At 40.5% G+C, this 15,207-nt stretch overlaps 2 non-coding genes across 2 annotated transcripts; both read left to right on the top strand.

Moving 5' to 3' along the window:
• Positions 1–12,328: 12,328 nt before the first annotated feature.
• On the top strand, positions 12,329–12,400 carry trnac-gca. Its single transcript has one exon. It is a non-coding gene; the product is annotated as a tRNA-Cys (tRNA).
• Positions 12,401–12,619: 219 nt separating this feature from the next.
• trnac-gca lies at positions 12,620–12,691 on the top strand. Its single transcript has one exon. It is a non-coding gene; the product is annotated as a tRNA-Cys (tRNA).
• Positions 12,692–15,207: the final 2,516 nt, after the last annotated feature.

Genomic DNA, 15,207 nt, shown 5'->3' with positions numbered 1-15,207 from the left:
CACATTTATCATAAGTGCTATCCATCTCCTCATATTCTTGAGGTGTTTGCCTCAAAGAATCTGTCATTGGTGCTGTCAGTTAACTAACACTTTGAGAATTATCATGTTTCCTGCACCACTGTTTTTCTTTTTTTACTAGCTGATGCTTGTATGAAACCAGACGAATAGCTGTGGGAGCAAGTTGATCTAAGAGTAAAAAGTATTAAGTTATGTAATGACTGTCAGTAACTGTCTGTGCCACGCAAGTTATTGTACTGCCTAACAACAGAAAGTTTTGATAGCTGCTAAAATATTAGCATATTTTTGGGAGTGCTGTTTGATTCCTGCAAGAATGTGTTAAAAAGAATGTCAGAGGCACTGAGTGACAACTGAATTCTATAAGAAACCATAACAATCTGAAAAGCTCAACCTTCACCATGGTGTCAACAGCCAGTGCACACATGTAAAGTCATGAAACTGAATACATATGCGGGGCTTTGGGTGGATGCATGGGGCGGCTGACCCAGGACCCCCCACTGGTACAGGACCTACTACTCGGACTGCAAAGTTACTTCAACTGTGTATAGTGGACACAAGCTAACAGCAACAGTATATGACAATGCAAGACTGAGTCAATTCAGCAGTTCTTATCAAATGAAACAGTCCCTTCACTCATGGTTTCGGCAATTACCAACAAACACACTAAATTCTAAGGAGACATGTTTTAATAAACATAAATCATAAAGTAACATTTGTATTTCAAACAAAGGGCAAACTTATTAGCTCATTTTAACAAAAATCCCTTCACCCTCATGCATCATGGGAATCCTGAGGGAGGGGCGTAGGCGTGTGCGCAGCGGTTTATTTACAGCGTCAACTTCCACTTGAAGCCTCTTTCTTCAACGAAGCGTGTAGCCTGTCCCACATTAATGACTTGTTTTTAATCGTCATTTTTGTGCTTCTACTACATTCTTCAAAGCTCTTGTTTCTCGTCTTAACGGGTGCATCTAGCAACTACCACGGGGAACATTTCAGAATAAGAGCCGGACTTTATAAAGAGCCGACATGTTTAGATTTTGTTGATTTGGTGATTAGTGCTTGCTTTTTGTGCTCCGTAGTAAAAATGTTTCTCTTTCTTTCAGAGTGAGTCTGGGGTCATGTAAACTTGGATAATATGTGTTTGTAGCAGGTCCACGATGAAGCTCCGCCCCCACTGTGTTGACAGTCTAGCTCCGCCCCCGACTGACTTTAATATGAAACTGCATCAGGCAAGATCTTCATGTCAAAACTTCATGTCTTATCAGTATAAATCACAAATGGGCTTCCAACAGAAAAGCTTCTCCCACCCTGATGAATAAGACATGAATAAGACTAACGTGCAACACACCATTAGAAATATACAGCAGTATAGGGATGAAAGGAAAGGGATGAAGCAGCACCAGGGATATTTAGGGAAGAAGGGAGAAAGTATCGTAAATCAGTAGATATACAGATATGTCGTCCAGGGAAAGCAAAGGATGTTCATTCAAAGGATGAAAAAATGATCTCATGTCATGTTTTAGGTTGTTGTTCAAGCAGAAACATGGACAGATAGGCAAGGTAGTTAAACATTTCTGAAATCCAAGACAATTTGATTAGTAACACAAGAGTGCACTGAACCGTCTTACACTGTACTGCAGGATAAGGGACTTTGCTCCAGTCATGCTGGCTCTGAGTCTCAGGGGTTTTCCCCCCAGGGGAAACTGACATCGTGAGAGGAGCTGCAACTAATCCGTCAGATCATATCAGCGGGGAGAAAAAGTGCCAAACCTGCTCATGTGATGGGAACATGGGAAGAGAAGTCAGCTTTGGCTCTGTTTTCTCGTGTGGAATTCAAAATTGTTTAAACAACAGTCCAAATGATAGCATACCAGGGTTTGTAACAGGTTTCTTGTTCCAGGCTGATAGTAACCGAAACTCAAGATCATTGAGGAACTAAACATGGAGGTTTAAGGAGGATTTGGTTGATAAGATCATACCTTCAGTCTAGCTGCTCAAAGTTGCAGGAAACATGAAAGTGTTATGGGGGCATGTGAGGTATCTTTAAATCAAACCTCAGAATGATTTTAGGAGACTTCACGTGTTGAGTCCCTTTAAAGTACTCCATCTTTGGGACCAGAGGAGTTGCAGAAACATGCCTGGGCAGCACCTTTGATTGCACCAGAAGTGGGACACATAAAGCTGGCACCTATGAAGGCTGAGAATACACATTTTACACTCTGTCCCAATTAGAGTACTTGAATTGCATCTTAGTACCATTTTCTAGGAATGCAGTCTTTGTACAGAATTTATGTGTAAGCTGTAACTAATGTCTTTATTAACCATTAATACAGTATTTACTAGTGTTTTCTAGATCAAGTTTTAGTAATAAGAACAATTTTTGGGTTGTGTTTATCCTTTTGATAACGCTGGAAAGAATAAATGAATGAATGGTTTATTTTGGTTTACATTATAATGTTCAAGAATAACAATTTGTGTGAATATGTAATTTACATGCTTACACCAGTCCATTCACACAAAATAACTCACAACATGAAGAACCGAAAAAGGAATAGGCTGAAGCCCAAGGCTTAGATTTGCCTATCCTATACACTAGAATGCAGTACACCAGCAATTCACTTTTTAATAAATCATCAAGTCTTCAGTTACAGTTTATGTGTTAATAAGTCATTTATGAAGGGGTTTTGGACAAAACAGGATCCATGTGAAGGCCTCATCATGATGGTTAATATTTTGTTTTAGTTGGACACATTCCCATCCCAAACAAAGTTACATTTATCAAAATGATGACCAACTGCCAAGCAGTGAACATAGGGCGTTTCTGAGTCAAGGGCCCTTGGGTCTTATGAATCACACATTAAAAAACTGTGTCAGGTTGGCATAGAGATCAAATTTATAGCAGTTACTCAGGAGAAAAACAGTGTGACTCACTAAGCCAACACTTTACTTTCTCCGCTTAATTGGCAAAGTTTCAAAAATTTCCCTTCTTAAGTGGCTTTTCATATTTTAACTCCTGTGCCATCAAATCAATGTCAAACACTTTTGCACTTTAAGCACTGTGTGCTTCATTTACATTTATGGGTGATGTAAACAAAGTGTCTGACTGGTTGTAGTTGATCTGAGGGACAAACACAGCAGCAAACAACATTTGCCAAGAGAGCTCTAATGGTGCTTTCAAACTAAAAGCGAAGCGAGCGTTCGGGGCGGTGAATCTATATACAAAGTCGGGCGACGCGAACGCAGCGCGAACGCAGCGCGAAGGCAACGCGAAGGAATTCGCGTGACGCTGAGTTGCGATAGCCTATCAACGTCGGGATTGTCTGTACGTCACTGACAGCTTCAGAGCGTTGTGTGAGAGGGCAAGGCAGAGCGGGCGATTGAAAATCTGCAGGCCGGCTGAGAGCTGCTAAACTTGGGCTAGAGGAGCAGGGAGCAGTGCTCCAGCTTCGGACAAATAAACCCGTGGTCGGACTGGATTATGCTCTGACAACTACGCCGTTTGCTCGAGCTCGGAGTAAACTGCTGTCATTAAATTAGCTTTTTGCTTTAGTTTTTTTTGGGATTACAACGTTGATTTATCTTCACTCGAGCTTCTCAGCAGCTAGGTTCCATGCACATCAGTTTCCAGTGTTGTTAGCGTCGTTTGGCACTACTTCATATTTATATAAAAAAGGAAAAAACAGGACATTGCTTGGAGAAAAGAAAGCGAGGAGGTTGAACTGCCTGGTGAGTTCAGAAAACATGTGTCTGTAACTTTATTCCAGCTGTTCGTTGTACTTTACTGTGAACAAGTTAGCATAGCGTAGCATAGCCCTGATCGAAAACAAACATTTTAGAAGTTGTTGTCCTGCTGTCTCGCTGACAAAGCATGAATTCATATATTTAACAATTCTGCATCATGTTGTAGCTATTTCGGCATCAGTTTGATTAGTTTATTGCTATTTTATCACAGCAAAATGTTTACTTTGGGTTCATACAGTGTGTGTGAGAGAGAGAAGGTCAGTAACAACCAAACTGTGCTGCTGTTAGCAGGAAATGTGTTTGCGTCGATCTATCTGTCTATCTGTTTTTTTTTTTAACCTTTTGGGAAATACACTAATTCACTTTGTTGCCGAGAGTGAGCTTTGAAGATTGATATGTCACTCTCATATCTGTCAGTTAAATATTAATATTATTTCCCTTCTTAAGTGGCTTTTAATATTTTAACTCCTGTGCTATCAAATCAATGACAAACACTTTTGCACTTTAAGCACTGTTTGCTTCATTTACATTTATTGGTGATGTAAACAAAGTGTCTGACTGGTTGTAGTTGATGAGAGGGGAAAACCCAGACAACAACATTTGCCAAGAGACCTCTAACTGTGTCTGTGTGTGTGTGTGTGTGTGTGTGAGACAGTATGGCAGTAACAACCTGCCAAACTGGCATTTAGCAGGAAATGTGTTTCAGCGATCTGTCTGTCTGTTTTCACAAAGTTGTCACATTGTTGCCTAAAATGAGCTGAGAAGAAAACTCTCATATCTGTCAGTTGAATGTTAAGGTACAGCCAGCAGTTGGTTAGCTTAACTTAGCATAAGGACTGGAAACGGGGAAATAGCTCGCTGAGCTCTGTACCAAGGTAAAAAAAAAAATTCAGTTTCAGTTTCAGTTTTTGAATAGATTAAACAAACTTGATATGATGTGTTACTCTGTGAGCTTTAGGGGTCCTATATATTTAGGGATACCTATGGACATGGTCATTCTAGCTGTTTTCACTTGCAGTTTTGCTGTGCAAATGCTGGCTCTAGTTTTCGTGATGATCATCTGCTATCATTATTACACATTTGATTTATCTTTGATTTTCATCTTTGAAGAAAAAACAGCCTTTTGCAGGAGGCACAACATAAACAGCAGGAGTGGTACTGGAGCCAGTACCGTCGTGCCAAGGCCTGTTCTTCCTGCTCAGCTCTCAGAGAACACTTAACGTGAAGGGTTTCCTTAAACAGTCCAAGACACCACAGATCAAGATAGCAGACCACAAATAAATAGGTGAGATGGTCCAAAGGAGTGTGCATGTTATTGTTTTCTCATATTTTGACATATTTTCAACTGTTCTCACATGATATCTTTACAGTTATCTAATAAGCGGGGCAATGCAGGTGCTATGCCAGGAATGTTGTGGTTAACTAAGAAAAGGGGCTAACAATTATCTCCCACTGGTGTTATTTAGATGAATCTGTGTATATTGGTACATACCTGTCAAGGACTTCATGTTCAGACTGCTTTTTCCTGGGATGTTCCACACAAATGCAGGTGGTGCTCTTCTTTCTATCACTGACTGGGCCAGGTAAGTAAATAAACCAGTAACCTAAAAACCATCCCTTGCTGTGCCAAGGGTTGTTCCTTTGTTGGAAAGGGTCACCAAACAGATAAAAACTAAACAAAAGAGCTTTGATTAACTGAACATTATTTATTTATATGAAAAGTATGACTTCACTGGTGCTGACGAACCCACTTCACAAATATAAACACAGCACTATTACACATCAGGTGTGTTCACCCTCCCCTTACCCTCTGTTTGATGTGTAAATAGAACTTTCCTGTCACTTTCACAGTGCGGCTGCACAGTGTGTGTGGGACCTGCCAACTCAGTATTTCTGTTATCAAGCCTGGTGCGTGTTTGGGTATTGTGCAGAAACCATGAATGAATTGAAGCAGCCCTTGATTTACTCAATAAAGAAACGCCTTCTGATGTGAAAACACACAGGTGAAGGGCTCACTTATCAGCTGTTGCGAAATGGAGAGTGATGTTATTCACACTATTCACTATCCACCTTTTCTCCAGGCCTGATAACATTTTATTGAGACTGTCAAAGTTTAATGCTACACCAGGGTGAGAAATGTTTTCATATCTATCCTGTCCAACTATTTATTTTACCTGGCACCCATTCTGGGGATTCAATGGAAAAACACTGATTCTGTTGCTTAAATATTAACAAGGACAAAAGCAGTACGTGAGTCAATAAATCTGATCATAAAACTTCAAACAAGTCTCATTAAGGTGTACACTTTGAACAGCTCAACTTTACCATAAACAGTGTGTTTGATTAGGAGCTCTGAGTGTTGTTCCTAATCAAACTGGCATTGTGTATTATTAGTGCTCTGCCTTATGGTGACTGAGCTGGTTAAACTGAGACCTTTGTCACAAGTCATCTTCCTTACATATGGATAATGAAAAAGAACCGCCACACATCTTTAGTGTCTTATTTTTCAACGGACATGTCCATGCTTCACAGAAACTCATTTTTAAAATGTCAGGATGGTACAACCTTAGTTACTGCACCCATTACATCTTGGTTTTACCTTAAAAGATTACTCCACTGATTTAGCATCACATACCTGCACCACTGTTGGACGGTTAAAGAAAAGGGATCAAAATCAATGCAGTAGAACCAGATATAGTCTTTTATTCCACACATTCTTCTACTTAAAAGATGTGAACTACCTTTGTCAAGCCTTGAGTTTGGCATTTTGGCAAGCGATTATATTTGGACAAGAGGGCGGAGCTGGGGAGGGATTGTATGCCTCTATACTCTATCCTGATCACCGTGGCAGCAACTTGTCAATCACAAGGTAGGCACACCTGAAAGCATACCCTGCTTCATCAATTTTCCTCTAAATGGGACCATAATTTACTACATCATGTTGTGTTGAAGACTTGAAACTAGCAATTCAGACCAAACTTATTAGGAAAGTATTTTACCGAGTTAATAAATCAAGTGAGAAGTAGGGACATTTTCTCAGACTTCTGTGCAATCTTTCCACACTTCTTTTCACAACCAGTGGAGGTTAAAGGCCTCACTTCAGACCCAGAGGATCCTGCTTGGTCAAGGACCACTTACATGTTTGTTTTTTAGTTTAACACTGTAACATGGTCTTCATCACCAGCTTCAAACTTTCAAGTCCATTCTTGAACTCTATTTTTGACTTTTTTTCCCCCATTGCCTCTTGACAAGTTAGGACAGCGTCTGTGTTGGCCTTACACTGCTGTGCACATTACTAATGCACACACAGGCAATCTCTGCAGATTAAAAACCAAGTGAACGACGAGTGTGCCTGTAAATGAATAAACACTTTTATAGAGACAAAGTGTTCTTACAAAAGCACTAAGAAAAAAGATCTTCACATGTCGGCATGTTGAAACATCAATACCAGCAAATAAAAACTGATTGGAGAACTCTACTGGGAAAGCCTGTGCAAAACTCAACATGTTTGGCCCAGATATAAGACGTTCTGGCACCAGGGGTCAAGTGGAGAAATTCATCAAGCTTCAGATTTTATAACTTGACTCAACTTGGCATTTTCAGGATATCTGACACCAGTGGAAAATATTTTATGAGGTTGAGCTGCTTGTTTACCTTTGTGATGGCCACAGCCGTGGCCTCACAACCAGATGAAGAGCAGTAACCTCATGCACTGAGTTTATGCTGTGTTCTTTAGGATTAGTTTATATACCTTCATACACATTAGACATTTGTTGTAAATATTTATTTGGTTACAAATAAACTTACAGGACACTTAATTTATTTCACATACTTTATTTAGTTGACTATACAGAAGTATACATCTTTTTGGAGCACCATTAGTTACTTTTGGATTGTCATTCTGTTATAATTTTGTTTCTGAGCTTACCAGTGTTGGATGCCACACCAGGAGAGATCCAGGAAGTCTGCTGGCTTAAAGGGTTGGTGCTTGGAGCAGGAGCAGCTTTATAGGAGAGGGGGCCTAATTGGACACTACCACTGCTTGCTATGTCTGGGGGGTGGCTTTATTCTCTCCTTAAATATTTTGGGGTTTAGATTTATATTATATTTGAGTATTTTGAGTTAAATGTTAATTTCTTTTGGAATAAGTTTTTAGGTAGGTTTTGTTGTGTTTTGTAGTTATGTAGTAGTTTTGTGGTTGTTGTTAGTCTTTCCCTGTGTGTCAAAACTGGTCTGATCAGCCAATATATAAGTCCCCTGTGTTTCTTGTGTAGGGGGGTCAGTTGTATTTTTGAGTCTCTTATGTTTAGAGCTTTAGTTACCGTTTGTTTATTTGACCTCTTTTATGGGCCTGAAATATCTTTTATTGTAATGATTTTTTGGTAAATAAAAACCCTTCTTTGAATTTCCCTCTTAACTCCTCATGCCTAACTGCCTGGTCCCTCACAATCTTTCAGATAATGAGTCATGATATTGAGCAAGAGCCCAATGCCAAGTGTCAGAGTAGAACATGCCAAGATGGGAGTTTAAGGTATCTCACCAAGCAAAATTAAACACAGACTTGATAAATTTTGCAATACACTGATGTTTTATACATCACCATTTTCAGTAGCCACTGGGTAATCAGAAGAAGAAACTAATATGCACACTTTGGCCCAAGATGGCTGAAACGAATCAAAATGCTACCCCACCCTCAATGTTCAATTCAATTCAGTGTTACTGATATAGTGTAAATTCAAAACAAAAATGATGCCAGAATGAAGCCAGAAACACCTGCAGAAAGTGATAGGAGGAGAGAGGAGAGGGACAAGAAAGCACAAGACTACAGGAGAGGGATGAAGTTGAGTTAGTAACATGCAATAATAGGTTGCATACAGATCAGATGGAGAAGCAGAGAGGAGCTCACTGCATCATGGGCAGTCTAGACCTTTTGTAGCATAACAAAGAGATTGTTCAGGCCATAGTAGTCAGGGTCTGAGCCAGCTCTAACTATAAGCTTTATCAAAGAGGAAAGTCTTAAGCCTACTCTAAATATGGAAGATAATGGATATGGAAAAACATAAATACAGTAAGATTGTTATTCAGATTGGTAATGACTCCCGGTTACGCCAATCGGTGGTCACTAAGATTAATGTTGAGTCGGTGTGTACATATGCAAAAACAATGTCGGACACCGTAGTTTTCTCTGGACCCCTGCCAAATCTGACCAGTGATGACTCGCAACCACAGATCCAGACTCCACAGCTCCAGAGGCAGAAACACCTGCAGGAAGTGATAGGAGGAGAGAGGAGAGGGACGAGAAAGCACAAGTATAACAAGAGTCATAACATGCATTAATTGGATGAGGTTGCATACAGAGGGAGAAAAAGTAGAGGATAGAGGAGTTCAGTGCATCATGGGAAGTTCCCCGGCAGTCTAGGCCTATAGCAGCATAACTAAGGGATGGTTCAGGACTCACCTGAGCCAGACCAAACTATAAGCTTTATCAAAGAGGAAAGTCTTAAGATTACTCTTAAATGTGGAGATGGTGTCTGCCTCCTGAACCCAAACTGGAACCTGGTTCCACAGGAGAGGAGCTTGATGGCTGAACGCTCTGGCTCCCATTCTACTTTTGGAGACTCTAGGAACCACAAGTAACCCTGCATTCTGGGAGCGCAGTGCTCTGGTGGGGTAGTAAGGTACTATGAGCTCTTTAAGATAAGATGGTGCCTGACCATTAAGAGCTTTGTATGTGAGAAGAATGATTTTAAATTCTGTTCTGGATTTTACTGGAAGCCAATGCTGAGAAGCTAAGACAGGAGAAATGTGATCTCTTTTCCTGGTTCCTGTCAGAACACATGCTGCAGCATTATGGATCAGCTGAAGAGTCTTAATGGACTTTTTCGAGCAGCCTGATAATAGGGAATTGCAGTAATCCAGCCTAGAAGTAACAAATACATGGACTAGTTTTTCTGCATCATTTTTAGACAGTATGTTCCTGATTTTCGCAATATTACGTCGGTGAAAAAAGGCGGTCCTTGAAATTTGCTTAATGTGAGACTTAAACGACATGTCCTGATCAAAGATAACTCCAAGATTCCTCACAGTGGTGCTGGAGGCCAGGGCAATGCCATCAATGGAAACTATATCTTTAGATAATGCATCACGGAGGAACTTGGGCCCCAGAACAATAACTTCAGTTTTATCTGAGTTTAACATTAGAAAATTACAGGTCATCCAGGTTTTAATATCCTGAAGGCACATTTGAAGTATAGCTAACTGATTAGTTTCATCTGGCTTGATCGATAGATATAACTGAGTATCATCTGCATAACAACGATGGAATATTTCCTGATAATATTGCCTAAAGGAAGCATATATAAAGTGAACCGGATTGGTCCGAGGACAGATCCTTGAGGAACTCCATGACTAACTTTGGTGTGCATGGAGGACTCATTGTTAACATGTACAAACTGAAATCGATCTGATAAATAGGACTTAAACCAGCTTAGAGCGGTTCCTTTAATGCCAATGAAATGTTCTAGTCTCTGCAATAGGATCTGATGGTCAATGGTATCAAATGCAGCACTAAGATCTAATAAAACCAGTACAGAGACAAGTCCTTTGTCTGATGCAATGAGGAGGTCGTTAGTAATTTTCAGCAGTGCTGTCTCTGTGCTATGATGAACTCTAAATCCTGACTGAAAATCCTCAAATAAACTATTGCTCTGTAGAAAGTCACACAGCTGTTTAGCAACTGCTTTCTCCAGGATCTTAGAGAGAAATGGAAGGTTAGATATAGGTCTATAGTTGGCTAAAACATCTGGATCAAGTTTGGGCTTTTTCAGAAGAGGTTTAATTACAGCTACTTTAAAGTACTGTGGTACATAGCCTGTTGATAAAGATAGATTGATCATATCTAGTATAGAAGTGCTTACTAAGGGTAAATCTTGTTTAAGCAGCCTAGTCGGGATGGGGTCTAAGAGGCAGGTTGATAGTTTAGATGAAGAAATTATTGAAGTTAGTTGGTAAAGATTGAGGGAAGCAAAGCAGTGTAAACATATATCTGGTTTTACAGCTGTTTCTAAGGCTCCTGAGTTTAGAGATAAGTCGGTGCCAGTTGAGGGCAGGTCTTGGTGAATTTTGTTTCTAATAGTTTATCATTAAAGAAGCTCATGAAGTCGTAACTACTGAGAGCTATGGGAATACTTGGCTCAATAGAGCTGTGACTCTCTGTCAGCCTGGCTACAGTCCTGCCTATTTTCCTCTATTAATGACGAGTAGTACGCTGCTCTAGCATTACGGAGGGCCTTCCTATAAGTTTTAAGACTATCTTGCCAAATTAAACAAGAATTTTCCACTTTGGTGGAACGTCAATTCCTCTCAAGTTTCCGCGATATTTGCTTTAATTAGCGAGTTTCAGTATTATACCATGGAGCTAACTGTCTTTGTTTTATTATTTTCTTTTTTAGAGGGGCTACAGAGTCGAGTGTCATTCGCAACGAGCCTGCAGCACTATCAACAAGATGATCGATTTGGGAGGGACTAAAATTAGCATAGGAGTCCTCCGTTACGTTGTGACTTGATAATGAATTTAGAGCTGATGGAATCGCATCCTTAAATTTAGCTACAGCACTATCAGACAGACATCTTGTATAGAAATTTTTGCCCAATGGCTTGTAGTTCAGCAATACAAACTCAAAAGTTATCAAACAGTGGTCAGACAAAGAGGGATTCTGTGGGAACACTATTAAATGTTCAATTTCAACACCGTATACCAAAACAAGGTCGAGGGTGTGGTTAAAACAGTGAGTCGGTTCATGAACACTCTGAGAGAAGCCAATGGAATCTAACAGAGAGATAAACTCAGTACTGAAGCTGTCATTCTCAACGTCCACATGAATATTAAAATCCCCTACAATAATAACTTTGTCCGTTTTAAGGACTAAAGTTGACAAAAACTCTGCAAATTCAGATAAGAATTCAGAGTACGGACCAGGTGCTCGGTACACTATAACAAAAAGAATTGGTTTCAGTGATTTCCAACTTGGGTGTGAAAGACTAAGAACAAGGCTTTCAAATGAGTTATAATTTAATTTAGGTTTAGAGCTGATTAGTAGGCTAGAGTCGAAGATGGCTGCAACTCCACCTCCTCGGCCTGTGCCTCGAGGAATGTGAGCATTAATATGACTGGGAGGGGTGGATTCATTTAGGCTAACATATTCTCCATCACCCAGCCAGGTTTCAGTAAGACAAAATAAATCGATATCATAATCTGATATTAGTTCATTTACTAGTACACCTTTAGAAGAGAGAGATCTGATGTTTAAGTTTCCACATTTAACTCTCCTATTCGTTTGCACTATTGCTCTTGTGGTTTTAATTTTTATGAGGTTTTTATGCACAGCTCCTCTTCTGTTTACCTTTGATTTAAATCATTTCGATGGTCGGGGGACAGACACCGTCACTATAGGATTTTCACAAATTAATGGAGGAGCAGAGAAGTGTGTTAGACTGTGACTCTGCCTCCTGCTCTCAACTCTGGGTTGTCATGCCAGTATTAATGAGAAATGGATATGTTGTTGTCAGAGGGGGTATAGCTCAGTGGTAGAGCATTTGACTGCAGATCAAGAGGTCCCCAGTTCAATTCTGGGTGCCCCCTACCTGTGCTAACATCGCAGATGCCTGTCTAAAATGGTCATATGTACTTGCTGAAGTAACCCATTGAACATGCAAACACACTGGCCAGTTTTCACATTTGTATCAGTGGTGATGCTAAGCAGTAAATTGTACGTGTTTAAACACACGCATGTGCTCTCTTGCTTTATATACAAAACATTTTTGTCCAGACTATCAATGAGCAAAGGATAAACTTGTCAGAGGGGGTATAGCTCAGTGGTAGAGCATTTGACTGCACTTCATGAGGTCCCCAGTTCAAATCTGGGTGCCCCCTACCTGTGAGAACATCACAGATGCCTGTTTAAAATGGTCATATGTACTTTCTGAAGTAACCCAGTGAATATGCAAACAAACTAATTTCCACCTTCCCATTACTGTTTGTAATGACAATAAGCAATGAATTGTCCATCTTTAGACACACCACTACGTAAGCTTATTTTATATACAAAATATTTATAAACATTTTTATCCACACTATTCAATTCGATTCAATTTTATTTATATAGCGCCAAATCACAGCAACAGTTATCTCACAGCGCTTTTCATAAAAGAGCAGGTCTAGACCGTACTCTGTGATGATATTTACAGAAGCCCAACAGTTCCCACCAAGAGCAAGCACTAGGCGACAGAGGCAAGGAAAAGCTTCCTTTTAAGAGGCAGAAACCTCCAGCAGAACCATGGCTCAGGGTGGGCGGCCATCTGCCTCGACCGGTTGGGGGTGAAGGCGAGAGATAGAAAGAGAGAGAGGAAAAGGGATTGGAGGGACAGCGAGGAAGAGAGAGAGAGAGAGGGGGGAGGGAGGCAGCCTACACAATATACACACAGAGGTACAGACAGTAAAGGTAATGTTACTATATGTGTGTGGCTTGCTTGGGATACATACTATAGACTAAATGAAAAGTGGTACTGATATTTATAGTAGTGTTAATGATAATAATCGTAATGTTAATGATTATAATAACAATAATAACAATAAGACTAGTAACAATAATTGTAGCAGAGGGTGTCGAGCAGGAACACGGGGGCAGCAGGTGACTCGCAACCACAGATCCAGACTCCACAGCTCCAGAGCCAGAAAACCTGCAGGAAGTGATAGGAGGAGAGAGGAGAGGGACAAGAAAGCACTAGACTACCGGAAAGGGGAGTAGTTGAGTTAGTAACATGCGCTAATGGGACGAGGTTGCGTAGAGAGGGAGAGGAATTAGAGGAGAGAGGACCTCAGTGCATCATGGGAAGTCCCCTGGCAATCTAGGCCTATAGCAGCATAACTAAGGGATGGTTCAGGACTCACCTGAGCCAGCCCTAACTATAAGCTTTATCAAAGAGGAAAGTCTTACGCCAACTCTTAAATGTGGAGATGGTGTCTGCCTCCTGAACCCAAACTGGAACCTGGTTCCACAGGAGAGGAGCTTGATAGCTGAACGCTCTGGCTCCCATTCTACTTTTGGAGACTCTAGGAACCACAAGTAACCCTGCATTCTGGGAGCGCAGTGCTCTGGTGGGGTAGTAAGGTACTATGAGCTCTTTAAGATAAGATGGTGCCTGACCATTAAGAGCTTTGTAGGTAAGAAGAATGATTTTAAATTCTCTTCTGGATTTTACAGGAAGCCAATGCAGAGAAGCAAAAGAGGAGAAATGTGATCTCTTTACTGATTCTTGTCAGAACACGTGCCGCAGCATTCTGGATCACCTGGAGAATCTTAAGGGACTTATTCAAGCAGCCTGGTAATGAGGAATTGCAGTAATCCCGCCTAGAAGTTACAAACTCCTCTCTGCAAACTGAATTAGCAATTGTCAAATGTGTGGTATATAGTGCTGAATGTTCTTGTCATTATTTTTGTTGTTGAATAGCTGCTAAGCAAATGCTGAACTTGAGTTATTTTATTGGCTAACTTCAGACACTTTTTCCTCCACCTCCACATCTATGGAAATTCAATGCATTCTGTGTTTCTCAAAACTGGCAGTCAAACAGGCACAGGACTCCTGCATGCATAGAAATTACACTTTTATGGCTCATTGCACACACTTAAGGTATATTTACAAGCCAGGTTGATCTTTTTTACTATCCTGCAAGGGAAGGCAGAAAATATATTTCTGGGGTATAGAACATGGAATTTAGAAAGAATAGACTTCCTTAATAATTTGTTTGTTTATTTTTTGGCAATTTCACCTTTATGAAACAGGAGGAGAGAGGGTGGAGTATGACCATAGACTGTAAACAAGAAGTGGACGTAGTCATCGTGACCTCACCCGTTGGTTTGTGGACTGCCGTTTTGAAGCCTCGAGTCTGGCCGATGTCAAGATTTTGCAACCAGGAAGTTCGCGGACGTGACCATAGTTGGACGAGACGGTGGAGCTAACGGCGGTGTGTGAAGCTAGCTATGTTGCTTAACTAGGTACATCTGTAATTCACATTAACTACTCATTTTAACAGGGCTTATAACTTTGTCTAGCGAACAACAGGCTTAAAAGTAAATAGACTCACCAGAGAAAGTGAACAGCCAACTCCTAATAAGCTTTTTCAATGGCGCTGATTAAGTTTACACAGTGCTGTGGGTATGAGTCACTCTAGCCTGATTGACAGGTCGCCATGGTAATGACTTGGTAATCATAAATAATTCCGCCCCCCGGAAGCACACTGCTTTATGATCTATTTTCCTCTAAATGGGACCATAATTTACCAAATGAACATCATGCTGTGTTGAAGAAGAATTGAAACTAGTGATTGAGACTATAAACTCACTAGGAAAGTGTTTACTGAGGTAATTATTCAGCTGAAAAGTAGCCCCA

The sequence above is a fragment of the Micropterus salmoides genome, unplaced genomic scaffold (genome assembly GCF_014851395.1).
Source record: "Micropterus salmoides isolate LMB-PRFRI ecotype aquatic unplaced genomic scaffold, ASM1485139v1 Ms_hic_scaffold_3, whole genome shotgun sequence".
Classification (NCBI taxonomy): Eukaryota; Metazoa; Chordata; class Actinopteri; order Centrarchiformes; family Centrarchidae; genus Micropterus; species Micropterus salmoides.
Note: the sequence above shows the minus strand (reverse complement) of the source record. Positions and strands in the feature narration are given on the sequence as shown.